Source organism: Oryzias latipes, chromosome 9 (genome assembly GCF_053564925.1).
Source record: "Oryzias latipes strain Hd-rR chromosome 9, Olatipes_Hd-rR_3.1".
Lineage (NCBI taxonomy): Eukaryota > Metazoa > Chordata > Actinopteri > Beloniformes > Adrianichthyidae > Oryzias > Oryzias latipes.
This window is the reverse complement of record NC_136245.1, coordinates 2,636,849-2,659,574: the sequence shown is the minus strand read 5'-3', so window position 1 is coordinate 2,659,574 and position 22,726 is coordinate 2,636,849.

Sequence of the window (22,726 nt, the reverse complement as noted above, 5' to 3'; positions counted from 1 at the left end):
AACAATCTAGCAGCTGCGTTCTGAACAAGCTGGAGACTTCTTAAGGAACTCTTAGGACACGCTGCTAACAAGGAGTTACAGTAATCCAGCCTCGACGTAACAAATGCAACAAATACAAAACTTCACCACGGTGTTGCTGGTGTGGGCTGGTCTGCAGTCTGCTGTGTACAGTGTGTACAGCAGAGGACTCAGCACACATCCCTGTGTGGAGCCTGTGCTCAGCGTCCGGGTGGAGGAGAGGTGGGGGTCAAGTTTGACTGTCTGTGGTCTGTTTGTCAGGAAGTCCTTGATCCACGAGCAGGTGAGTGGGTGGAGTCCTAGTTCAGACAGTTTGTTGACCAGAATGTCAGGAATGATTGTGTTAAAGGCTGAGCTATAGTCCACAAAGAGCATCCTGGCGTAGGTGTCTCTGTGTTCCAGGTGGCTCAGCGCAGTGTGGAGGGTGATGGAAATGGCACCATCCGTTGATCTGTTTGCTTTGTAAGCAAACTGGTGGGGGACGAAGATTGGAGGGAGGGAGTCTTTGATGTGTCCCAGGAGCAGCCGCTCCAGACACTTTGTGATGACAGCAGTGAGTGCAACTGGGCGGAAGTCCGTGAGGAAGGCTGTGGATGAGGACTTTTTGGGTATCGGGATGATAGTGGATGACTTCAGGCAAGCAGGGATGAAAGCCTGAGCTAGCGACAGGTTGAAGATTTTTGTGAAGACCTGGGAGAGTTGATCGGCGCAGGCCCGCAGAACCTTTCCGGGAACTCCATCAGGTCCCGCCGCTTTCCTGGGGTTTACCCTGCTGAACATCCGTGCCATCCGTGCCACGTCCATAAAGGCATTGTTTTTATATTTAGAGCTCTAAGCAACCAAACAGTTGTCTATATAAAAGAGCTTTTACAATTGTGCACTTTTAGCAGGCTGAAAAAATTATCTTTTTAAAATTGCCATTTCAAATTTGGGTTTTAAATTTTGTGTTCCATTTTTCTGTGCTTGTATTGGAAGGATTTGTTATTATTTTGTTTAAAAGTGCTACATATTGTATATACACATAATTTATTTAGAGAAATTTGCTATACGTTGTGTTTTTTGGTTTTGTAGTTCAATTTCATTGGATTTATATTAAGGAAAAGAAGTTGCAGCATTGATTAAAAAAGGATAAAAGAGACATTTACTGTCTAAGTCTTATGTTACATCTGTAGAACTGTACTGAGAGTTGGGTTTTGTTTTGGAGCACATTCATATGTTTTGTTTGTAAAAAAAAAAGATAAAATATTAGGTTAATTGCATTTTACATGACTAGAAAAGCAATGATTATTCATAAAAATCTATGAAAGACATACAAAACAAATGAAAAAGCAGTCTGCCCTCCCTCTTGTGTCTAAACTATTGTCACCTCACTTCTGGGTTAGTTAGCATATGAACTGGCAGCTGGTGTGTGTGTGTGTGGGGGGGGGGGGGGTGAAATTTGACTCCAGCAACAGGGCAGATTGAGGAGCAGGCTGCAGCATAAGGAAAAGACTGAAGCATGTAAGAGGAAATGACATCCTACAGTTGACCAGTTCATTTTATATCTGTAAAGAATATTCAAGAAGCATTTAGACATGTTCAGCTATATGCGTGTGAAACTTGGTGTGGATATTTGAAGCATAAGTAATTTTAAAACACACTTGTTTGGAGTCCAGACGGAAAAAGCACAGGTTTTGGGATGAATCAGGATTTTTTTAAAATCATCTGTTTCACCTGGACTTCTGAAAAAAATATGGAAGGCAGCAAACACAGATCCCTACATTTAAAAAAATAAATGGTGTTGATATATGATGATTAAGTTATGAAAAAAAATAGGTGTTTGTAGTTTTGCCTAAAAAGACGTTTTCGGACCTTTTTGGATGTAATGCTCTCTAAGATGTCACCTGTAACTTCAATCATTCTGAATTTTTTTAGGAAGCAGTAGCACATAAATGCCTATGAAAGTTGAATTCTTGGTGCTGATAACCTAAACAGAATTTATGCTAAAAATCTTTGTTCAGTCCAAAATTTCATTAAAAAAATCAAGTGATGAAGTTTCTCGTAGACCCTATAGTGTTACATATCAAAGCTGGAGGTTATTAAAGGCATCTAATTCTGAAATCTCAGCTTCCTGAGACAAACGGCTGATTTATAATAAATTTCTATTATTTGGGTGCACATAATCGACCACTTCCTGTTACGCAGGCACCGTCAGGTGTACACCCATGAAACTTTACATGATGAGAGAGGACCCTTCTGAGTATCTCCAGTTTTAATTTCATGCACATCGGACAAAGCAAAGAGAAAATACAGGGCAGAATGTGCCCAATGCAATAACTAGGTGGCGCTATAGAGCTCGTCCAAGATTGTCATATCCATGGGTTCAGAATAGAAGCTTCATCATATCCATTGAATTTCAGTGAGATTGGACAAGGAATGTGCACGTGAGAGCAACTTTTGTGTGCATAGCGAGATGCCCAACTTTGCCGCTCTGTCACGACCACACCCCCGCATTGAAAGTTATGGTTTTTTGTCAGAGTAAACTTCAATGGCTTTTCAACAGGTGGACGTCATTTTCAGGTGTGTCGGCTCATCCTACTCGGAGTAGTGATGCTCCAAGTAAAACATGTCATTTCCTCTTGCCAGCAGGTGGCGCTACACTTTTTCCAGATTTTTTCACTGCAGATGTGTTCAGAGTCAGACTACAATCATGCACATCAATTTTGGATCAGATTGGATTATGCATGGCTGAGTAATGGCCATTTTTCTTTTCATGGCGTGTTTTCGAAACGACCTCCAATTTTGACGCGCCGCCATGGTCACAAACATCCATAAAAACTTAAAAGCTTTGCAATTTAACATCGGACATGTGTCTAGTTTACAAAACCAAAGTTTGGAGTCATTACTCTCAAATCTCTAGGAGGAGTTCGTTCTAGAGCGAGGCCTGCAAATGACCAAAATACAGCAAAAATGACATATTGTCATCAAAATATCAGACTTCCTGTGCGACTGACAGCTTGGTCCCAAGAGACTTTTTTGTAGGTTTCTATCCGATGAACATGCCCTGTTAAAATCAGGTTTGTACTATAAAGCATATGGAGGTGCTCGCGAAAACAAATTTTGCAGGTGGCGCTATCGAGCCATTTTTGTTTACCTATGCCGTTCTCCTATAAAATATGAAATTTTTCGCGACTCCTGATGTGTATACAAAATTTGGTGAGTTTTGGGGTATGTTAAAGGCCTCAAAAAGGCGACGGAAAAGTCGGAATAATAATAATAATAATAATAATAAACCTAACAGATACAATAGGGTCCTTGCACTCCGTGCTCGGGCCCTAATAAAGCTACAAGTAGCATTTAGCGGGCCCGAGCACGTGCGACCGCATGGCACGAGCGACCGCCCCGTGAGCAACGCCCTGCTCGAGCCATTCTCGTCGTTTTTTCTTGTCCATTCTGGAGCTCCAAGCTATTGTTAATACGACAGCAGCCTGGGGGGGGGGGGGGGGGGGGGGCTGTAATCTGTTGCTTTAAGGGACAAAGACTTTTGCATATAGCATGAAAAAAATTCAAGCAATGATGATAGTTGCTATCACTGTCCCTAAGGATGAGAACAATAGAACTCATTCAATTTCCACTACAATGTCTAGATGAGTGTCAGCTATGTCTGATGACTTGGCCAATTAGCTGGACCGGGATCTTGCAAAGTGCAGGTGGTTAACGTCCAGTGTGATGAGTCTGTGGACGGCAACAGTACAGCATAGCTTTTGGTTTCCACAAGAGAAGAACTCCTGACACATCTGCCCTAACAGACAACTACAAGAGGAGTTGAAATGTATAACACGGTGAAGGAGTTTTTGTGCAGAAAAAGGTACCATTAGAAAAGCTAGTAGCAGTGACTGCAGACGGGGCTCCTGCTATGATCAATAGACAAACAGGTTTCATCACTCACTGTAAAGCTGACCCAGACTTCCCAAAATGTCTGCATTACTGCTGCTTCATTCACCAGCAGGCCTTATGTGGAGAAGTGATTGGCTCTGGACACATAAAGACTCCTATTGTGAAAATCATAAAAAAAACCTCAGCTGCAAAGCAAAACAGCACAGGATTTTCATGGTGCTATTGGAGGAAATGTCTGCTGAATATGGTGAATATGAATATGGTAAATATGAAATTGCATTTTTGACTAATTTTACTGGAAAACTAAACCACTTCAACTGTGATCTGCAAGGCAATGGTAAAACTATATTTTTTATGGAACAGCCTGCAGTGTTTCTTGTGGGGATCTTTTCTGCCAGGGCTTGCCGCCTTGGTCGGTGGTTGTTGCTGCAGTTGTCTTCCTTACTGGGGCAGCTGGAGTCAAACACAGCAGCCTCACAGCTGTGAAGTGGACCCCGTTGATGTTCCAGTCTGGGTGGGTGTTGTGGCGATGTTCCTATGGCCAGGCTGGCTCCTGGTATGAAGAGATTCCCAAATACCGTTTCTTAACCGCAGAGCCAAGCATGTGTTTACATGTTTAGGTCAAAAATGTGATGAATAGCTTCATGTTGTCTAGTGATGTAAGTTTTTAACCTAGTTAAACCTACACATGCCACCCTTTTACTAATCCAGTTGATATGGTTCTCCATCTGTGTCTAAGTGATATAATCAGAATCAGAATCGTTTATTGTCATTGTACATGGGGATACAATGAAATTGCAGCAGCTTTGGAGTGAAGGAGTTACATAAAATAAAAATAAAAATAGAATAGAAAAAGAAATACTGTATTTACAACTCTTAACAAAAAATGAACAATATGGACAGAAACTGTTAAATATTAAATATTTGTGAATAAAATAGAATGGAATTACATGAGTTGCTGTGAGCACAGCTTAATAAATATCAAGTTATTGCACAGTGACCCGGTTAGACAGTCAGGATATTGCACGCATTGTAGTAAAATTAGAGTGAGGTGTGGTTGGTGGACGTATGTGCATTCCGTATGATAATTGCCTGTGGAAAAAAGCTGTTTCTTAGTCTGTTTGTCCTGGTTCTGATGGACCTGTACCTCCTTCCAGAGGGCAGCAGTTCAAACAGAGGGAAAGCAGAATGGGTGGAGTTAGTGGTGATGCTAGTCACTCTGCTGAGGCAGCGAGACTGGTAAATGTCCTTCAGTGAGGGGAGGGGGCAGCCGATGATCCTCTGCGCTGTCTTTACCATTCTCTGGAGACTCTGCCGTTCTGCTTCAGTGCAGTGGGAAAACCACACTGTGATGCCATAGGACAGAATGCTCTCAATGGTTGAGCGGTAGAACGTTACCAGCAGCTCCTGGCTGACGTCGTTCCTCCTAAGTTTTCTCAGGAAGTGCAGGCGTTGCTGGGCCTTCCTGATGACAGTCATGGTGTTGTTAGACCATGTGAGGTCAGCAGAGATGGTGGTGCCCAGGAGGGTGAAGCTGTGGACCCTCTCCACACAGTTTCCATCGATGTAGAGTGGGGGTGGATCTGTTCTGTTTTTTCTGAAGTCCAGGATGATCTCCTTGGTCTTGGTGGTGTTCAGGATGAGGTTATTAGCCTGACACCACCTTGAGAGTTTTAGGACTTCGTCTCTGTAGGCCGTCTCGTCGTCCCCAGAGATCAGCCCCACCACAGTAGTGTCGTCTGCAAACTTCACCACGGTGTTGCTGGTGTGGGCTGGTCTGCAGTCTGCTGTGTACAGTGTGTACAGCAGAGGACTCAGCACACATCCCTGTGTGGAGCCTGTGCTCAGCGTCCGGGTGGAGGAGAGGTGGGGGTCAAGTTTGACTGTCTGTGGTCTGTTTGTCAGGAAGTCCTTGATCCACGAGCAGGTGAGTGGGTGGAGTCCTAGTTCAGACAGTTTGTTGACCAGAATGTCAGGAATGATTGCGTTAAAGGCTGAGCTATAGTCCACAAAGAGCATCCTGGCGTAGGTGTCTCTGTGTTCCAGGTGGCTCAGCGCAGTGTGGAGGGTGATGGAAATGGCATCATCCGTTGATCTGTTTGCTTTGTAAGCAAACTGGTGGGGGACGAAGATTGGAGGGAGGGAGTCTTTGATGTGTCCCAGGAGCAGCCGCTCCAGACACTTTGTGATGACAGCAGTGAGTGCAACTGGGCGGAAGTCCGTGAGGAAGGCTGTGGATGAGGACTTTTTGGGTATCGGGATGATAGTGGATGACTTCAGGCAAGCAGGGATGAAAGCCTGAGCTAGCGACAGGTTGAAGATTTTTGTGAAGACCTGGGAGAGTTGATCGGCGCAGGCCCGCAGAACCTTTCCGGGAACTCCATCAGGTCCCGCCGCTTTCCTGGGGTTTACCCTGCTGAACATCCGTGCCATCCGTGCCACGTCCATAAAGGCATTGTTTTTATATTTAGAGCTCTAAGCAACCAAACAGTTGTCTATATAAAAGAGCTTTTACAATTGTGCACTTTTAGCAGGCTGAAAAAATTATCTTTTTAAAATTGCCATTTCAAATTTGGGTTTTAAATTTTGTGTTCCATTTTTCTGTGCTTGTATTGGAAGGATTTGTTATTATTTTGTTTAAAAGTGCTACATATTGTATATACACATAATTTATTTAGAGAAATTTGCTATACGTTGTGTTTTTTGGTTTTGTAGTTTAATTTCATTGGATTTATATTAAGGAAAAGAAGTTGCAGCATTGATTAAAAAAGGATAAAAGAGACATTTACTGTCTAAGTCTTATGTTACATCTGTAGAACTGTACTGAGAGTTGGGTTTTGTTTTGGAGCACATTCATATGTTTTGTTTGTAAAAAAAAAAGATAAATATTAAGTTAATTGCATTTTACATGACTAGAAAAGCAATGATTATTCATAAAAATCTATGAAAGACATACAAAACAAATGAAAAAGCAGTCTGCCCTCCCTCTTGTGTCTAAACTCTTGTCACCTCACCTCTGGGTTAGTTAGCATATAAACAGGCAGCTGGTGTGTGTGTGTGTGGGGGGGGGGGGGGGGGTGAAATTTGACTCCAGCAAAAGGGCAGATTGAGGAGCAGCCTGCAGCATGAGGAAAAGACTGAAGCATGTAAGAGGAAATGACATCCTACAGTTGACCAGTTCATTTTATATCTGTAAAGAATATTCAAGAAGCATTTAGACATGTTCAGCTATATGCGTGTGAAACTTGGTGTGGATAATTGAAGCATAAGTAATTTTAAAACACACTTGTTTGGAGTCCAGACGGAAAAAGCACAGGTTTTGGGATGAATCAGGATTTTTTTAAAATCATCTGTTTCACCTGGACTTCTGAAAAAAATATGGAAGGCAGCAAACACAGATCCCTACATTTAAAAAAATAAATGGTGTTGATATATGATGATTAAGTTATGAAAAAAAATAGGTGTTTGTAGTTTTGCCTAAAAAGACGTTTTCGGACCTTTTTGGATGTAATGCTCTCTAAGATGTCACCTGTAACTTCAATCATACTGAATTTTTTTAGGAAGCAGTAGCACATAAATGCCTATTAAAGTGTAGTCTTTGGTGCTGATAACCTAAACAGAATTTATGCTAAAAATCTTTGTTCAGTCCAAAATTGCATAGGAAAAAAAGAGGTATGAAGTTTCTCATAGACCCTATTGTGTTACATATCAAAGCTGGAGGTTATTAAAGGCATCTAATTCTGAAATCTCAGCTTCCTGAGACAAACGGCTGATTTATAATAAATTTCTATTATTTGGGTGCACATAATCGACCACTTCCTGTTACGCAGGCACCGTCAGGTGTACACCCATGAAACTTCAGATTATGAGAGAGGACCCTTCTGAGTATCTCCAGTTTTAATTTTATGCACATCGGACAAAGCAAAGAGAAAATACAGGGCAGAATGTGCCCAATGCAATAACTAGGTGGCGCTATAGAGCTCGTCCAAGATTGTCATATCCATGGGTTCAGAATAGAAGCTTCATCATATCCATTGAATTTCAGTGAGATTGGACAAGGAATGTGCACGTGAGAGCAACTTTTGTGTGCATGGCGAGACGCCCAACTTTGCCGCTCTGTCACGACCACACCCCCGCATTGAAAGTTATGTTTTTTTGTCAGAGTAAACTTCAATGGCTTTTCAACAGGTGGATGTCATTTTCAGGTGTGTCGGCTCATCCTACTCAGAGCAGTGATGCTCCAAGTAAAACATGTCATTTCATCTTGCCAGCAGGTGGCGCTACACTTTTTCCGGATTCTTTCACTGCAGATGTGTTCAAAGTCAGACTACAATCATGCATATCAACTTTGGATCAGATTGGATTTTGCATGGCTGAGTAATGGCCATTTTTCTTTTCATGGCGTGTTTTCGAAATGACCTCCAAGTTCGACGCGCCGCCACGGTCACAAACATCCGTAATACCTTTAAAGCTTCGCAATTTAACATCGGACATGTGTTTAGTTTACAAAACCAAAGTTTGGAGTCATTATTCATAAATCTCTAGGAGGAGTTCGTTCTAGAAGGAGGCCTACAAATGTCCAAAATAGAGCAAAAATGACATATTGACAACAATATAGCAGACTTCCTGTGCGACTGACAGCTTGGTACCAAGAGACTTTTTTGTAGGTTTCCGTCTGATGAACATGTCCTGAAAAAATCAAGCTTGTATGTCAAAGCATATGCGGGGGCTCGGGACAAATGTCACTGTAGGTGGCGCTGTCGAGCCGTTTTTGTGCGCCTATGCCAATCTCCTGTAAAATACGAAATTTTTCGCGACTCCTGATGTGTGTGCCAAATTTGGTGAGTTTTGGGGTATGTTAAAGGCCTCAAAAAGGCAACTCTTCCGTCGGAAGAAAAAGAATAATAATAATTAAAGCTACAAGTAGCATTTAGCGGGCCCGAGCACGTGCCACCGCCTGGCACGAGCGACCGCCCCGTGAGCAACGCCCTGCTCGAGCCATTCTCATCGTTTTTTCTTGTCCATTCTGGAGCTCCAAGCTAATGTTAATATGACAGCAGCCTGTGGGGGGGGGGGGTACTATAATCTGTTGCCTTAAAGGACAAAGACTTATGCATATAGCATGAAAAAAATTCTTAAATCTAAGCCTCGTTTAGACCTGCTCATTTTCTCATCAAGTAGAAGGTTTTTATCAGATTAAGAAACAAGCAATGATGATAATTGCTATCACTGTCCCTAAGGATGAGAACAATAGAACTCATTCAATTTTCACTACAATGTCTAGATGAGTGTCAGCTATGTCTGATAACTTGGCCAATTAGCTGGACCGGGATCTTACAACGTGCAGGTGGTTTAACGTCCAGTGTGATGAGTCTGTGGACGGCAACAGTACAGCATAGCTTTTGGTTTCCACAAGAGAAGAATTCCTGACACATCTGCCCTAACAGACAACTACAAGAGGAGTTGAAATGTATAACACGGTGAAGGAGTTTTTGTGCAGAAAAAGGTACCATTAGAAAAGCTGGTAGCCATACCTGCAGACGGGGCTCCTGCTATGATTGACCGACAAACAGGTTTCATCACTCACTGTAAAGCTGACCAAGACTTTCCAAAATGTCTGCATTACTGCTGCTTCTTTCACCAGTAGGCCTTATGTGCAGAAGTGATTGGCTCTGGACATATAATGACTCCTATTGTGAAAATCATAAAAAACCTCAGCTGCAAAGCAAAACAGAACAGGATTTTTAAGGTGCTATTGGTGGAGATATCTGCTGAATATGGTGAATATGAACATTGTGAATCTGAACTTGTATTCTTGACTGACATTACTGGAAAACTAAACCACTTGATCTGCGAGCTGCAAGACATTGGCAAAACTATATTTTTTTATTGACCAGCCTGCCTGAGCCAGTGTTTTTCTTGTGGGGATCTTTTCTGCCAGGGCTTGCCAGCTTGGTCAGTGGATGTTGCTGCAGTTGTCTCCCTTGCTGGGACAGCTGGAGTTAAACACAGCAGCCTCACGGCTGTGAAGTGGACCCCGTTGCTGTCCCAGTCTGGATGGGCACTGTGGTGATGTTCCAATGTTCAGGCTGGCTCCTGGTATGAAGAGATTCCCAATTACCATTTCCTAACCGCAGAGCCAAGGATGTGTTTACATGTTTAGGTCAAAAATGTGAAGAACAGCTTCATGTTGTCTATTGATGTAAGTTTAAACCTAAACATGTTTCCCTGTTACTAATCCAGTTGATATGGTTCTCCATCTGTGTCTAGGTGATAGAAAAGCATTTTTTTATATTTAGAGCTCCAAGCAAACAAACAGTTGTCTATATAAGAGCTTTTACAATTGTGGACTTTTAGCAGGTCTCTGAATACATGTGACCAATGTATGGTGGATTTTCACAGACTTTGTGTAAAACTGAAGGTGACAGAGACTTTGGAGAAGTGGCTACATTGCTCTGGACTTCTTTGTTTCATCCACAGAAGAGTAAAATATGTGATTGATTTTGAAAAGCTGCTGAAAAATGTATCTTTTTAAAATTGCAATTTCTAATTTGGGTTTTACATTTTGTGTTCCATTTTTTGTGATTGTATTAGAAAGATTTGTTATTTATTTGGTGTTTAAAGGTGGTACATAATGTATATACACAATCTTCTTAGAGACATTTGCTATATGTTGTGTTTGTTGTCGTTGTAGTTTAATTTCTTTGGATGTATTGAAAGGAAATGAAAAGAAGTTGCAGCATTGATTAAAAAAAGCATAAAAGAGACATTTACTGTCTGATGTTACATCTGTAGGAGTGTACTGAGGCTGGGTTTTGTTTTGGAGCACATTCATATATTTTGTTTGTAAAAAAAAAAAAAGATAAAATATAAAGTTAATTGTATTTTGGATGAATAAAAAAGCAATGATTAGTGCTAAGGATGTATAAAAGACAAACAAAACAAAGGAAATTGCTGTATTTTAGTGTTGAACTAGGCTTTCTAACTGTTCTACTTTCTGTCTGCCACTCCTGGCTAATTTACATGTGAGCACACAGCCGGGGGGTGGGGGGGGGCTAACTCCACTCCTGCAGCAGGGGAGACTGATGAAAAGCTTGAGGATGTAAGATTGAATAAAATAAAATCCTAGAGTTGACCAGTTCATTTTATAAATGTAAATATTTTTTATTTTGGTGCTGATAAACTAAACAGAAGTTATGATAAAAATATTTGCTTGAGTCAAAATGTCCAAAAATTTGCTTTCAGCACAATAGGGTGATTAAGGTGGTTAAATGTTTCTCGTACGTATAGTGCTGCTTTTCAAACGTGGAGCTTTGTAGGACGCATCTAATTCTGAAATCTCAGCTTCCTGAGACAAACGGCTGATTTCCTATGAAGCTTGATTATATGATCATGCTTCATGATCATTTATGAACATATATAGCTCGTCCAAAATTGTCATATCCATGGGTTCAGAATGGAAGTTTCATCAAATCTATTTAATTTCAGTGAGATCAGACAAGGAATGTGAACGTGAGAGCAACATTTGTGCATGGCGAGACGCCCAACTTCGCCGCTCTGTCACGACCACACCCCCGCGTTGAAAGATTTGTTTTTCATCAGAGTAAACTTCAATGGTTTTTCAACAGGTGGACGTCATTTTGAGGTGTGTTTGCTCATCCTACTTGGAGCAGTGATGCTCCAAGTAAAACATGTCATTTCCTGTTGCCAACAGGTGGCGCTACACCTGTTTCGGATTTTTCCACTGCAGATGTGTTCAAAGTCAGACTACAATCATGCACAACAAATTTGGATCAGATTAGATTATTTATGGCTGAGTAATGGCCATTTTTCTTTTCATGGCGTGATTTCGAAACGACCTCAAATTTTGACGCGCCGCCACGGTCACAAACAACCGTAAAAACTTAAAAGCTTCGCAATTTAAGATCGGACATGTGTTTAGTTTACAAAACCAAAGTTTGGAGTCATTGTTCAAAAATCTCTAGGAGGAGTTCGTTCTAGAACGAGGCCTGCAAAGGACCAAAATAGAGCAAAACTGACATATTGACATCAATATAGCAGACTTCCTGTGCAACTGACAGCTTGGCACCAAGAGACTTTTTTGTAGGTTTCCATCTGATGAACATGTCCTGTAAATATCAAGCTTGTATGTTAAAGAACATGGCGGGGCTCTCAAAAACAAACATTGTAGGTGGCGCTATTGAGCCGTTTTTTGTTCACCCATGCAAGTGCTGTGTATCTAAGTTGGAGATATGTAAGAGGCCTCTCATTCTGAAATCTCAGCCTCGTGATACAAACGGCTGATTTTTTATGAATTTTTAATTATCTGACTGCAACGCAATCAACCACTTCCTGTTTGGTGGTGGCTTGCGCAGGCACCGTCAGGTGTACACCCATGAAACTTTAGACGATGAGAGAAGACCCTTGTGAGTATCTCCTGTTGTAATTTTATGAATGTCGGACAAAGCACAGAGAAAAGATAGGTCAGAATGTGACATAAAATGTATTTGTCAATATCTAGGTGGCGCTATGGAACTCGTCCAAGATTGTCATATCCATGGGTTCAAAATGGAAGCCTCATCACCTCTATTGAATTTCAGTGAGATTGGACAAGGAATGTGCACGTGAGAGCAACTTTTGTGTGCATGGCGAGACGCCCAACTTCGCCGCTCTGTCACGACCACACCCCCGCATTGAAAGTTATAGCTTTTTATCAGAGTAAACATCAATGGCTTTTCAACAGGTGGACATCATTTTGAGGTGTGTCGGCTCATCCTACTTGGAGCAGTGATGCTCCAAGTAAAACATGTCATTTCCTTTTACCAGCAGGTGGCGCTACACCTATTCCAGATTCTTCCACTGCAGATGTGTTCAGAGTCAGACTACAATCATGCATATCAACTTTGGATCATATTGGATTTTGCATGGCTGAGTAATGGCCATTTTTCTTTTCATGGCGTGTTTTCAAAATGACCTCCATTTTCGACGCGCCGCCACGGTCACAAACATCCGTAAAAACTTAAAAGCTTCGCAATTTAACATCGGACATGTGTTTAGTTTACAAAACCAAAGTTTGGAGTCATTATTCACAAATTTCTAGGAGGAGTTCGCTCTAGAGTGAGGCCTGCAAATGTCCAAAATGAAGCAAAAATGACATATTGACCTCAATATATCAGACTTCCTGTGCGAGTGACAGGTGGGTCCTTTCAGACTTTTTTGTAGGTCTCCATCTGAAGAACATGCCCTGTAAAAATCAAGCTTGTACGTTAAAGCGTATGCGGGGCGTCGGGACAAAAGTAACTGTAGGTGGCGCTATCGAGCCGTTTTTCTGCGCCCATGCCAATCTCCTATAAAATACGAAATTTTTCGCGACTCCTGATGTGTGTGCCAAATTTGGTGAGTTTTGGGGTATGTTAAAGGCCTCAAAAAGGCGACTCTTCCGGTAGAATAATAATAATAATAATAATAATAATAATAAACATTCGAATTACAATAGGGTCCTTGCACTCCGTGCTCGGGCCCTAATAACTCTTACAGATACAATAGGGTCCTTGCACTCCGTGCTCGGGCCCTAATAATATTTTTGTAGGTCTCCATCTGAAGAACATGCCCTGTAAAAATCAAGCTTGTACGTTAAAGCGTATGCGGGGCGTCGGGACAAAAGTAACTGTAGGTGGCGCTATCGAGCCGTTTTTCTGCGCCCATGCCAATCTCCTATAAAATACGAAATTTTTCGCGACTCCTGATGTGTGTGCCAAATTTGGTGAGTTTTGGGGTATGTTAAAGGCCTCAAAAAGGCGACTCTTCCGGTAGAATAATAATAATAATAATAATAATAATAATAAACATTCGAATTACAATAGGGTCCTTGCACTCCGTGCTCGGGCCCTAATAACTCTTACAGATACAATAGGGTCCTTGCACTCCGTGCTCGGGCCCTAATAATAATAATAATAATAATAACTCTAACAGATACAATAGGGTCCTTGCACTCCGTGCTCGGGCCCTAATAATAAACATTCGAATTACAATAGGGTCCTTGCACTCCGTGCTCGGGCCCTAACAATGTACACAGCTGTTTTGTAACCCTTGTGCTATCTTAGATGACCCCCCCCTTCCACTGACGTGTTCTCCCTACCATGACAAAGGTGGATAAAGGTGAAAAGATTTCATGTAATCCATGGACACCAATGAAGATCACAAATCACTGAAGAAAAAAGGTTCAGCGCACTGTCTAGTGCAGGGGTGGCGAACACGCGGCTCTCAAGCCGCATGCGGCTCTTGGCCAATGAGCATGTGGCTCTTTGCGTGTCATCATATTTTCTATATACTGTGCCTCATTTCATAATTTTTTCCCTCTTAAACCACACTCAAACCATCAGAGGGTATTAAAAATAAATAATAATAAAAGTAATTTGGAAGTGTGTGTTTGATGCCGCTCCCGACTGTCAATCACTTGCGCAGGTTACGCCGAATGCCGGAACACATAGATAAAGATTTGATGTGCGTGCAGACTGTAACCCTCATGGTCAAAATGGTGAAATTCAGAGTATAAAGATAAACACAGGACGTTTCTGGAAGAACGGAAGGATTCTTCCTTTTTTACTGAACGGAATGGCGTCACTATGTTTATCATTATGAGCTTTTGGAAGCAGTAACATTGTTCATGGCAGAAAAGAACAAAATGTATCCTGGAGAAAATGAAAAACTCTTCCTGATCTGACACAAACTGTCTCCTTTATTAACAAGTTGAATCTTTTCAAAGTGCACATTCCAAACGGCTATCATCCCACTCTCCTTCTTTGAGGAGCTCACAGCAGAAAGCTGCAATCCAAATGAATATAGCGCAGAACGTGACGCTGCTTGCGCAACTGGACGGAAACAACCGCAGATCACTTTTCTCATGGATCCTTTAATGCAGAGACTGACTGATGAGATCCCCGCTTGTCACTGATGAGGCTGCAAGTGAACTATGGAGTCCTATACTGTTCATAATTAAATAAATAAATATTTAATTCAATAAATAAATATGACCCCATGCAAATACACAATCAACCAATAAATCTCTCATAAATATATAAAAAGATCATGAAATTGTGAAAAAGCTGCACACTGATTTTAAATTAGCCATTATATTATTCAATATATTTCCTTATGCTTTAAAAACATGTTCATTATTTTAAAACAGCATTTTAAAATATTCATTTTTGATCATGTGGAATATTATTATAATTCTACGTCTTTTTTCAGAACCTCGGATTCCAAAATCAATATTTTCCAAAGTAGCTTTGTTTTTATTTCATGTTGCCGTTTTTCACAATGACTTATTTATTTCATGAAGAGCTTTTTCAGGAGAATGTCTCTGTCTGTCAATCAGTGAAAGTGGGCGGGATCTAAACGCTCATTTGCAGACCAGGCAGCAGCGGATAGCGGAACAACTTGCTTGGGTCTCCTGGGGCCTGTTTCAGAAAGGAGGTTCAACCAACTCTGAGGTTGAACTTGAACTCTGAGTTGGTCAATCGGGACATTAACAACTCTGAGTTTTCTGTTTCAGAGAAGCTGATCCGAGTTGGGTCAATCAATTCTGAGTGGACTGATTCAGAGGTGAGCATGCGCACCGCGACTATAAGAAGCCATTATCAATGGAGCGCAGATATCACGAGTCACCATGGCAACCGTGAAAAAAAGAGGTCTGCGTTACATTAATCTAATTCAATGTCCCTGATTTCATTTTCATTTAGATGCAATCCTGCAGGAATTAAAAGAACGGCAGCAGCTAAAAATGAAGTATAAAAACATAATTCAATCAGGTCAAATTTGAGCATGTCATGGATGTAGGCTTTGACATATGAAACATCTACTTAGCAATACCTAATGTTGTTTTCATTGTATATATGTAATTGACTGCAACGAAAAACGGTAACGCTCAAACAAAAACGTATGGGGAAATGACAAAAAATCGAGTCTTCTCAAAATCCTTGCACGACGTAAATGTATTTCTCTAGGAATTAATGCAGCCTCCTCGTCTATTGGGTCCTCCAAAAAAGAACAAGCCATTCTTGTCACTTAGACCGTCTCTGTGTGACGGAAATTTGGGCAATGAAGGTTAAAGCGAAAAATACCGCTTCGTCTTTAAAAAGGGGAGGGGACCGGCAGAAACTTTGAGTTTGGAGAATAAAACCTGCTCCCGACCAGGTTAGGTTCACAGCATAAGTAACCATGGATACTGACTCCGAGTATAAGTTACCTCTCTTTCAGAAACGGGTTTGACTTACTCTGTTTACTCTGGTTTAACAAACCTCCCATTCTGAAACGGAAAACCCAGGGTTTCCCTGATTCCAGGGTTAACGCACTCAGAGTTTACACTTAACCTCCTTTCTGAAACAGGCCCCTGAACCTTATGATATGTTTTCTATTTTCATTGAGATAATGATTATAATCAGGTCCTCTGGTTTTATTTTTCCCTCTCTGAGAAAATGTTGAACCTTTCCTGCGATGACGTTTCTCTTTCTGGTTGTAAAACGCAGCGGAGATCCGGGGTTTGATTTGGGGTTCACTTCCCCGTTCAGTCTCTGTACTTTGGATATACTTTTTTTATTATTACTTTTCCGGCAAACTGAACAACGGACCCTTAACTTGCGCTCACACACACACACACTTTTGCGCTGGGCGCTCTGATTTACACGTAATTTAAGACGTAGTTTGACTGCAGGAGTTGAAGCAGAGACTCTCTGGGATGATCTCATGAACTCAAACATGGAAACATTATTATCATGTGGAACTATTCAAAATAAATAAACCTGATCTCTTAACAATCTCCGTGTGCATTGTGCATTCATGCATTTTAAGTGAGATAAACACAGCCACAGCTCCAGGGGGTATTCCAGAAAGCAGGTTATGCTAGCTCTCACGGTAAGTTTGACGCTAAGGAAGTTGATAACCTCGGGCCAGTTGTTCAAAGGTAAGCTGATCGGATTTTGGTGATCGGATTGGATCAAATCTTGAAAATCGGTTGTTCAAAAGGGAAAGAAGGAATCTGAAATCAGATTAGATCACAGAATCCAATCCTAGTTCTAATCTGGATCAAACCTTCAGTTTGTGTTGTTCAAAACTTGTCAGTAGGATTTGGATAACTTTGATCCAAAAAAACTGGATTATCCTGATCCCAACAGGGGGTAGGATTTAAAGGTGGATTCCAGGAGGGAAACGTAGAAAAACTTTAAAATTGGTCAAATAATACATTTGTTTCATTTAGTGTTTATACTTTTATTTATATTTTGCAATTGACTTGTGTAACCGTTGTAACAGTGATGAAGTAGACACAGTAGACATAGGCTACCAGTTAAGCTATTCAGTAAAGTAAAAACAACCAAAGCAGAACTGCAGATCCGCTTCCTAAAAGCAGAGCTTGGAAATGCTGGTCTCTCCTCCTCAGATTAAAAAACTCCCTGAACATTCTTTATTTTGTTAACTATTGGACATTTAGCCATTTTATTTAAGACGTTTTCAAAATATCCACAATGTATTTGTTAATATATATTTGTTTTTTTATTTTTTTGTGACTCAGATGAGGGGTCGTAAAGAAATTATGAATGGAAGCGGATGTTTGTTATTTTTGTGTTTTGTCTCAGAATAAACTCTTCCAGTGACCCCATGTTGGCTCTTCTACCTGTTCTTTACATAGCTGGTAGCCCGTGTTGTGATATATTGTCCCATTTAGAGCACAGGTAATACGGATTTGGTAATCTTGAAAACTGTGTATCTGGATCAGGGTGATCCAGTCCAATGATGCTTTGAAAAACCGGCATAAAAGTAAGACGGATTACCTGATCCTGCATAGGAGAAAATGTGATTTCCAAATCCGGATCATTTTGATCCAGATTAAACTTTTTGAACAACTGGCCCCTCAGCTTTCAGTTCCAGAAATGGAGGTATGTTTCAGGGTAGGTCAAGTTGCCATGGCAACTCATGCTCTGAACATAACCTGGTCTGGAGCAGGTTTAGTTGAAGGTTAGTTTGTTTTCAGAGAGGTGAAGCAGCATGGCGTGTCCATTTGAAGATGATTTAGTGGATGAAGAAGCTCAGATAATACTTTTTCCACCATGAGAGAATGATAAGACCACATATGGATGTTGGAAAAATAAACTTTTTTACTTTGATCTAACTTAATTATTTGTTTCAGTTAAAATAAACCATTTTTAAGTCGGTTTAAAAATTACACGTAGTTTTCAGACAGTTATTTTACTTTCATTCAAATTAATTCAATGAAGCAGGTGTAACGTTGGTCCTGCTGTTAGATTGGCACCGCAAAGGATTCTGGGATATCATTCCCTTTGTCTGTCTGGATGGATTTGGGTTTAAGTGTGGGTTTTTAACCAAATGTGTTTAGTTGTTTAGCTGTTTAACTGTGTCTTGCCGAGTTATTTTGCCCTACTGAGCTTACGTCTCTTCACCATGAGTGAGAGTGAAGGAGAGGATGATGAGTTTATATGACACCCCTACAATTGAAATAAAAAACTACAATGACGGTACATTCTTTCACGAATTTTTGCACTCCGTGCATTCCCCCCGTCTTTTTTATTGTTATAAAAATGAGTATATCTGCCGGCTCAAACTTAGACATTTGAGAGTTCAAGAAATATAACTAATTAATTAATTAATTAATTAATTGACAGGCATTTTAAATTTGACAAACAGGTCAGTCTTGTAGTCCAGTCTAGTTTTTATCACTTAAGGCTAATTAGCAAAGTCAAGCCATATCTTCCTCCTCACGCTTTGCAACAAGTGATTCATGCCTTGATCTTCTCTAGACTGGACTACTGTAGCTCTATGTACAGTGGTATGGATCAGTCTCTGCTCCGCCGTCTCCAGCTGGTTCAAAATTCAGCGGCCCGCCTGTTAACGGGGACCAGACGGTGTGAGCACATAACCCCGATATTACGCTCACTTCACTGGCTGCCTGTGTCTTTTAGAATTTCTTTTAAGATTCTACTTTTGGTTTTTAAATGTCTGAATGGTCTGGCACCTCAGTATCTTTCTGAGCTTTTGCATGTTTATCGTCCATGTCGAGTCCTTAGGTCTGAAGATCAAATGCTTTTAGTGGTTCCCAGGACTCGGCTTGTGACTCGGGGAGACAGAACCTTTTCAGTTGCAGGTCCTAAACTCTGGAATGCTCTCCCCTATTCTGTGAGGTCTGCCAGAACTGTCAGTAAATTTAAGACTCTTTTAAAAACACATATTTTTACTCAGGCTTTTAACTCCAGTGAGCGTATCTAGTGGGACTTGTTCATTTTATTAATTTAATTCTTTTCTTGTTTTTATTGTTTTATTGCTTTTATTGTTCAATTGATTTTATTGTTTTATTGTGATTGTTTCTTTATTGCATCATATTGTTTGTGATTTTATTGGATTTTATGTTAAGCACTTTGGTTGCCTTGGCTTTTATAAGTGCTATACAAATAATAAATTGATTGATTGATTGATTGATTGATTGATTGATTGATTGATTGATTGATTGATTGATTGATTGATTGATTGATTGATTGAATTAAGATGGAAAAAAGATTAATTGAATTGGAGTAATATGACATTTAGTTAGATAAATACATAAATTTGAGTTGTATAAACATTTATTGAGTTTTATAGAAGTAAGAAATTAGGTTGAATAAATTTAACTCAATTACTTGTTACCAATAGAAGTATTTCATTTAAGTTGGCAAAATTGGATACGTTATATATATATATATATATATATATGCGTTACAAGTAAAATGGAAACAAGATCAGAAACTCGTGCGTTTACTTTGTCTGTTCTTCTACTACAAGCAGAAACTCTTTCTTTTGATGATGCAGCCGTGTTACTTTTTTGATGGACATATAATCTTCATACGCCGTCATTAATCTCAGACTCCGTCTCACTGAAGTGTCGCGCTCTCTTTTTTTTCCACGCGTTTCCATGGTGACTCCGTAAATCGGCGATCCATTGAGAATGTCTTTATGAACATGCCGCGCACGTGCACTAACCCAGGGTTACCAAGTCGAGCGTAATTACGCTAACTCATATCCGGTCTTTTGGAACCGACATACCCAGAGTAAGCGAGTTCAGGCGGATTTCAGCCAGAGTTCAGGCTTAAAGTCAGGCTAGTTTAAACATGCTTCCTGGAATACCCCCCTGGAATACCCCCCAGGTGGCAGTCAGGCTAAAACATTAGCTGTTAGCTCCTCCCACACATGGTGTGTTTATGGAACTCCAGTTCACAGAAGTTTTGTGGAACTCCAACAGCCACCCAGCCTAACTTAGGCCACTACTAGATGTTCATGAGGAGATGAAAACCGCAGAACCGACCACAGAATCACCTGAATTATGCACACTCGCCCTAAAGCCACTTTTATCCGCAAATTTAGAACCAAAACTGCCCAATTTATGGTAACACTGTGGATGTGTTGAGGTGCACACTCCCCCTAGTGCTGAGGGGTGTGCATTGCGCCGTCACGTTTGCTGAAACATCTTCGATCGATGTAGTCAGGGTGCTGCTGCTCATGTCTGAGTAAAGGAATAGCCAATCACAAGAGTCTTCGCCCTGTCTAGTTTGATTGACAGACAGACACAGTCTCCTGAAAAAGCTCTTCATGAAATAAATACGCCACTGTGAAAAACAGCAACATGAAATAAAAACAAAGCTACTTTGGAAAATATTGATTTTGAAATCCGAGGTTCTGAAAGAAGACGTAGAATTATAATAATATTCCACATGATTAAAAATGAATATTTTAAAATGTTTAAAACAGGGGTGTCAAAATCATTTTGGTTCAGGGGCCACATTCAGCCCGTCTGATCTCAAGTGGGTCGGACCAGTAACGTAAAAGTAAAATAACAGCTTTTTTTTAGTTTTTTTACTCAGTTGGAAAAAAATGCCTCAACCAACATAGTAGCCTAATCACTTGGGGCCAATGGATCTCAAACAAAATTAGTTTCACTTAAAAAAAATGTTGGTCTATTCAATTTTATACAGACTGAATATTTTACATCTGACACGGTGAAACCTTTCTTTATGGTGAGTCTCATAGTGTTGCTGAATTTTTTATTCTTTGAACTCTGCGACCTGTTGATGACATAACAAGCATGCAGGTTTTGCATTCAGCTCTGTGAACAAATTAAACTCTGTCCATTTTTCCTGGAAAGTTCAGCACTCCACTTCTTTTTGACGACATTTTGGTCATTAGGGTGTCACTACTGATCATCCTTATAGCAACATAACAGCGGTGAAGCTCATAGGAAACCATAGTGCCTCTTACCCAGACGCAGAGCTGTTAGGTTTCGCTTTTGGCACGTGCAGAGATATGCTGGTTCACCTGTTTTGTGTTTCCTTTGCTCCCCCTAGTGGCGGAATTGCGCATTTCGGTTATTTCTTTAAAAAAATCATAACTCGCCACAGGAATGGACTAGAAAATTGCTTTGTTTTTAAAATACCTTTATGATTTTTACTCTTCATGTTTGGGCCGGACTAAACCACCTGGCGGGCCGGATCCGGCCCGCGGGCCTTATGTTTGACGCCCCTGTTTTAAAATATTGAACAGGTATTTAAAGTAAAATGAAATATATTGAATAATATAATGGCTAATTTAAAATCTGTGTGCATGTTTTTCACCATTTCATGATATTTTTATATATTTATGAGAGATTTTTGTTGTTTTTGTGCTCAGCCTATTTCTCATTGTCCTTGCCATCACTTAAGGGGTGGGAGGTGTGAAAGGAGTGCGGGGCTAGGTACGGGGAGGGGGGCCCTATTTATTTATTTATTTATTTATTTTTATTTTATTTTTAATTCGTCAATACTTGTTTTTATATTTTGTTGTGTTTTAATGTAAAGCACTTTGTGTTATATTTTTATATGAAAAGTGCTTTATAAATAAAGTTTGATTGATTGATTGATTGATTGATTGATTGATTGATTGATTGATTGATTGATTGATTGATTGATTGATTGATTGATTGATTGATTGGTTGATTGTGTATTTGCATGAGGTCATATTTATTTATTGAATTAAATTTTTATTTATTTAATTATGAACAGTATAGGACTCCATAGGAGAACTACAGATGATCGAGCTGAAATCCTTTTGTTAAGTTTTGGAGAAATCCCCGTGTGTAAAAGAGCTGCTCTCAATCTGCTGTCGATGTTCTCCTCAATATTTGTATGGGAGTCCCCGTTTATTACCTTGAAACGTGAAATCAAGGCATCGGTCCTTTCTTCCTGACACTCACAGAAAGGAACCGATCAGAGAGGCTACAACTGGCCTGGGGGTTAGCCCCGCCTTCAGCCCCTAAGACTTTTGATGCAAAAAGTCAGTCATTCAATTTTAAATTAAAAAACCATATAAAAGCAAGATATTCTAATGAAGGTAAAAAGTAATTTACCGGTAATTTGCACACAACTGAAATTATGTTTATTGTGAATATGCATTACTTAGACATCTGTCCAGATGTTTGTGTATTTGTTGGTGTGAGAGTCATTGAAAGAAGAATGTTGAGATACAAAGAATTACCAGTTAAATGATGAATGGTGAAATATTCATTTATTCAGAGTGAGATAGAGAGAGAGAAAGACAGAGTGAGTGTGTGTGTGCGTGTGTGGGGGGGGTGTGGGTGTGTGTGTGTCTGTGTGTGTGTGTGGGGGGGTGTGGGTGTGTGTGTGTCTGTGTGTGTGTGTGTATGTGTGTGTGAGTGAGAGATGAGAGAGAGGTGCCTGTGTGTGTGGAGGGGGTATCTGACCTCCGGGCTAGTCTCTGTGTTAACTCTGGCTAAGCTGCATTGATTGATGTGTGTATTGAG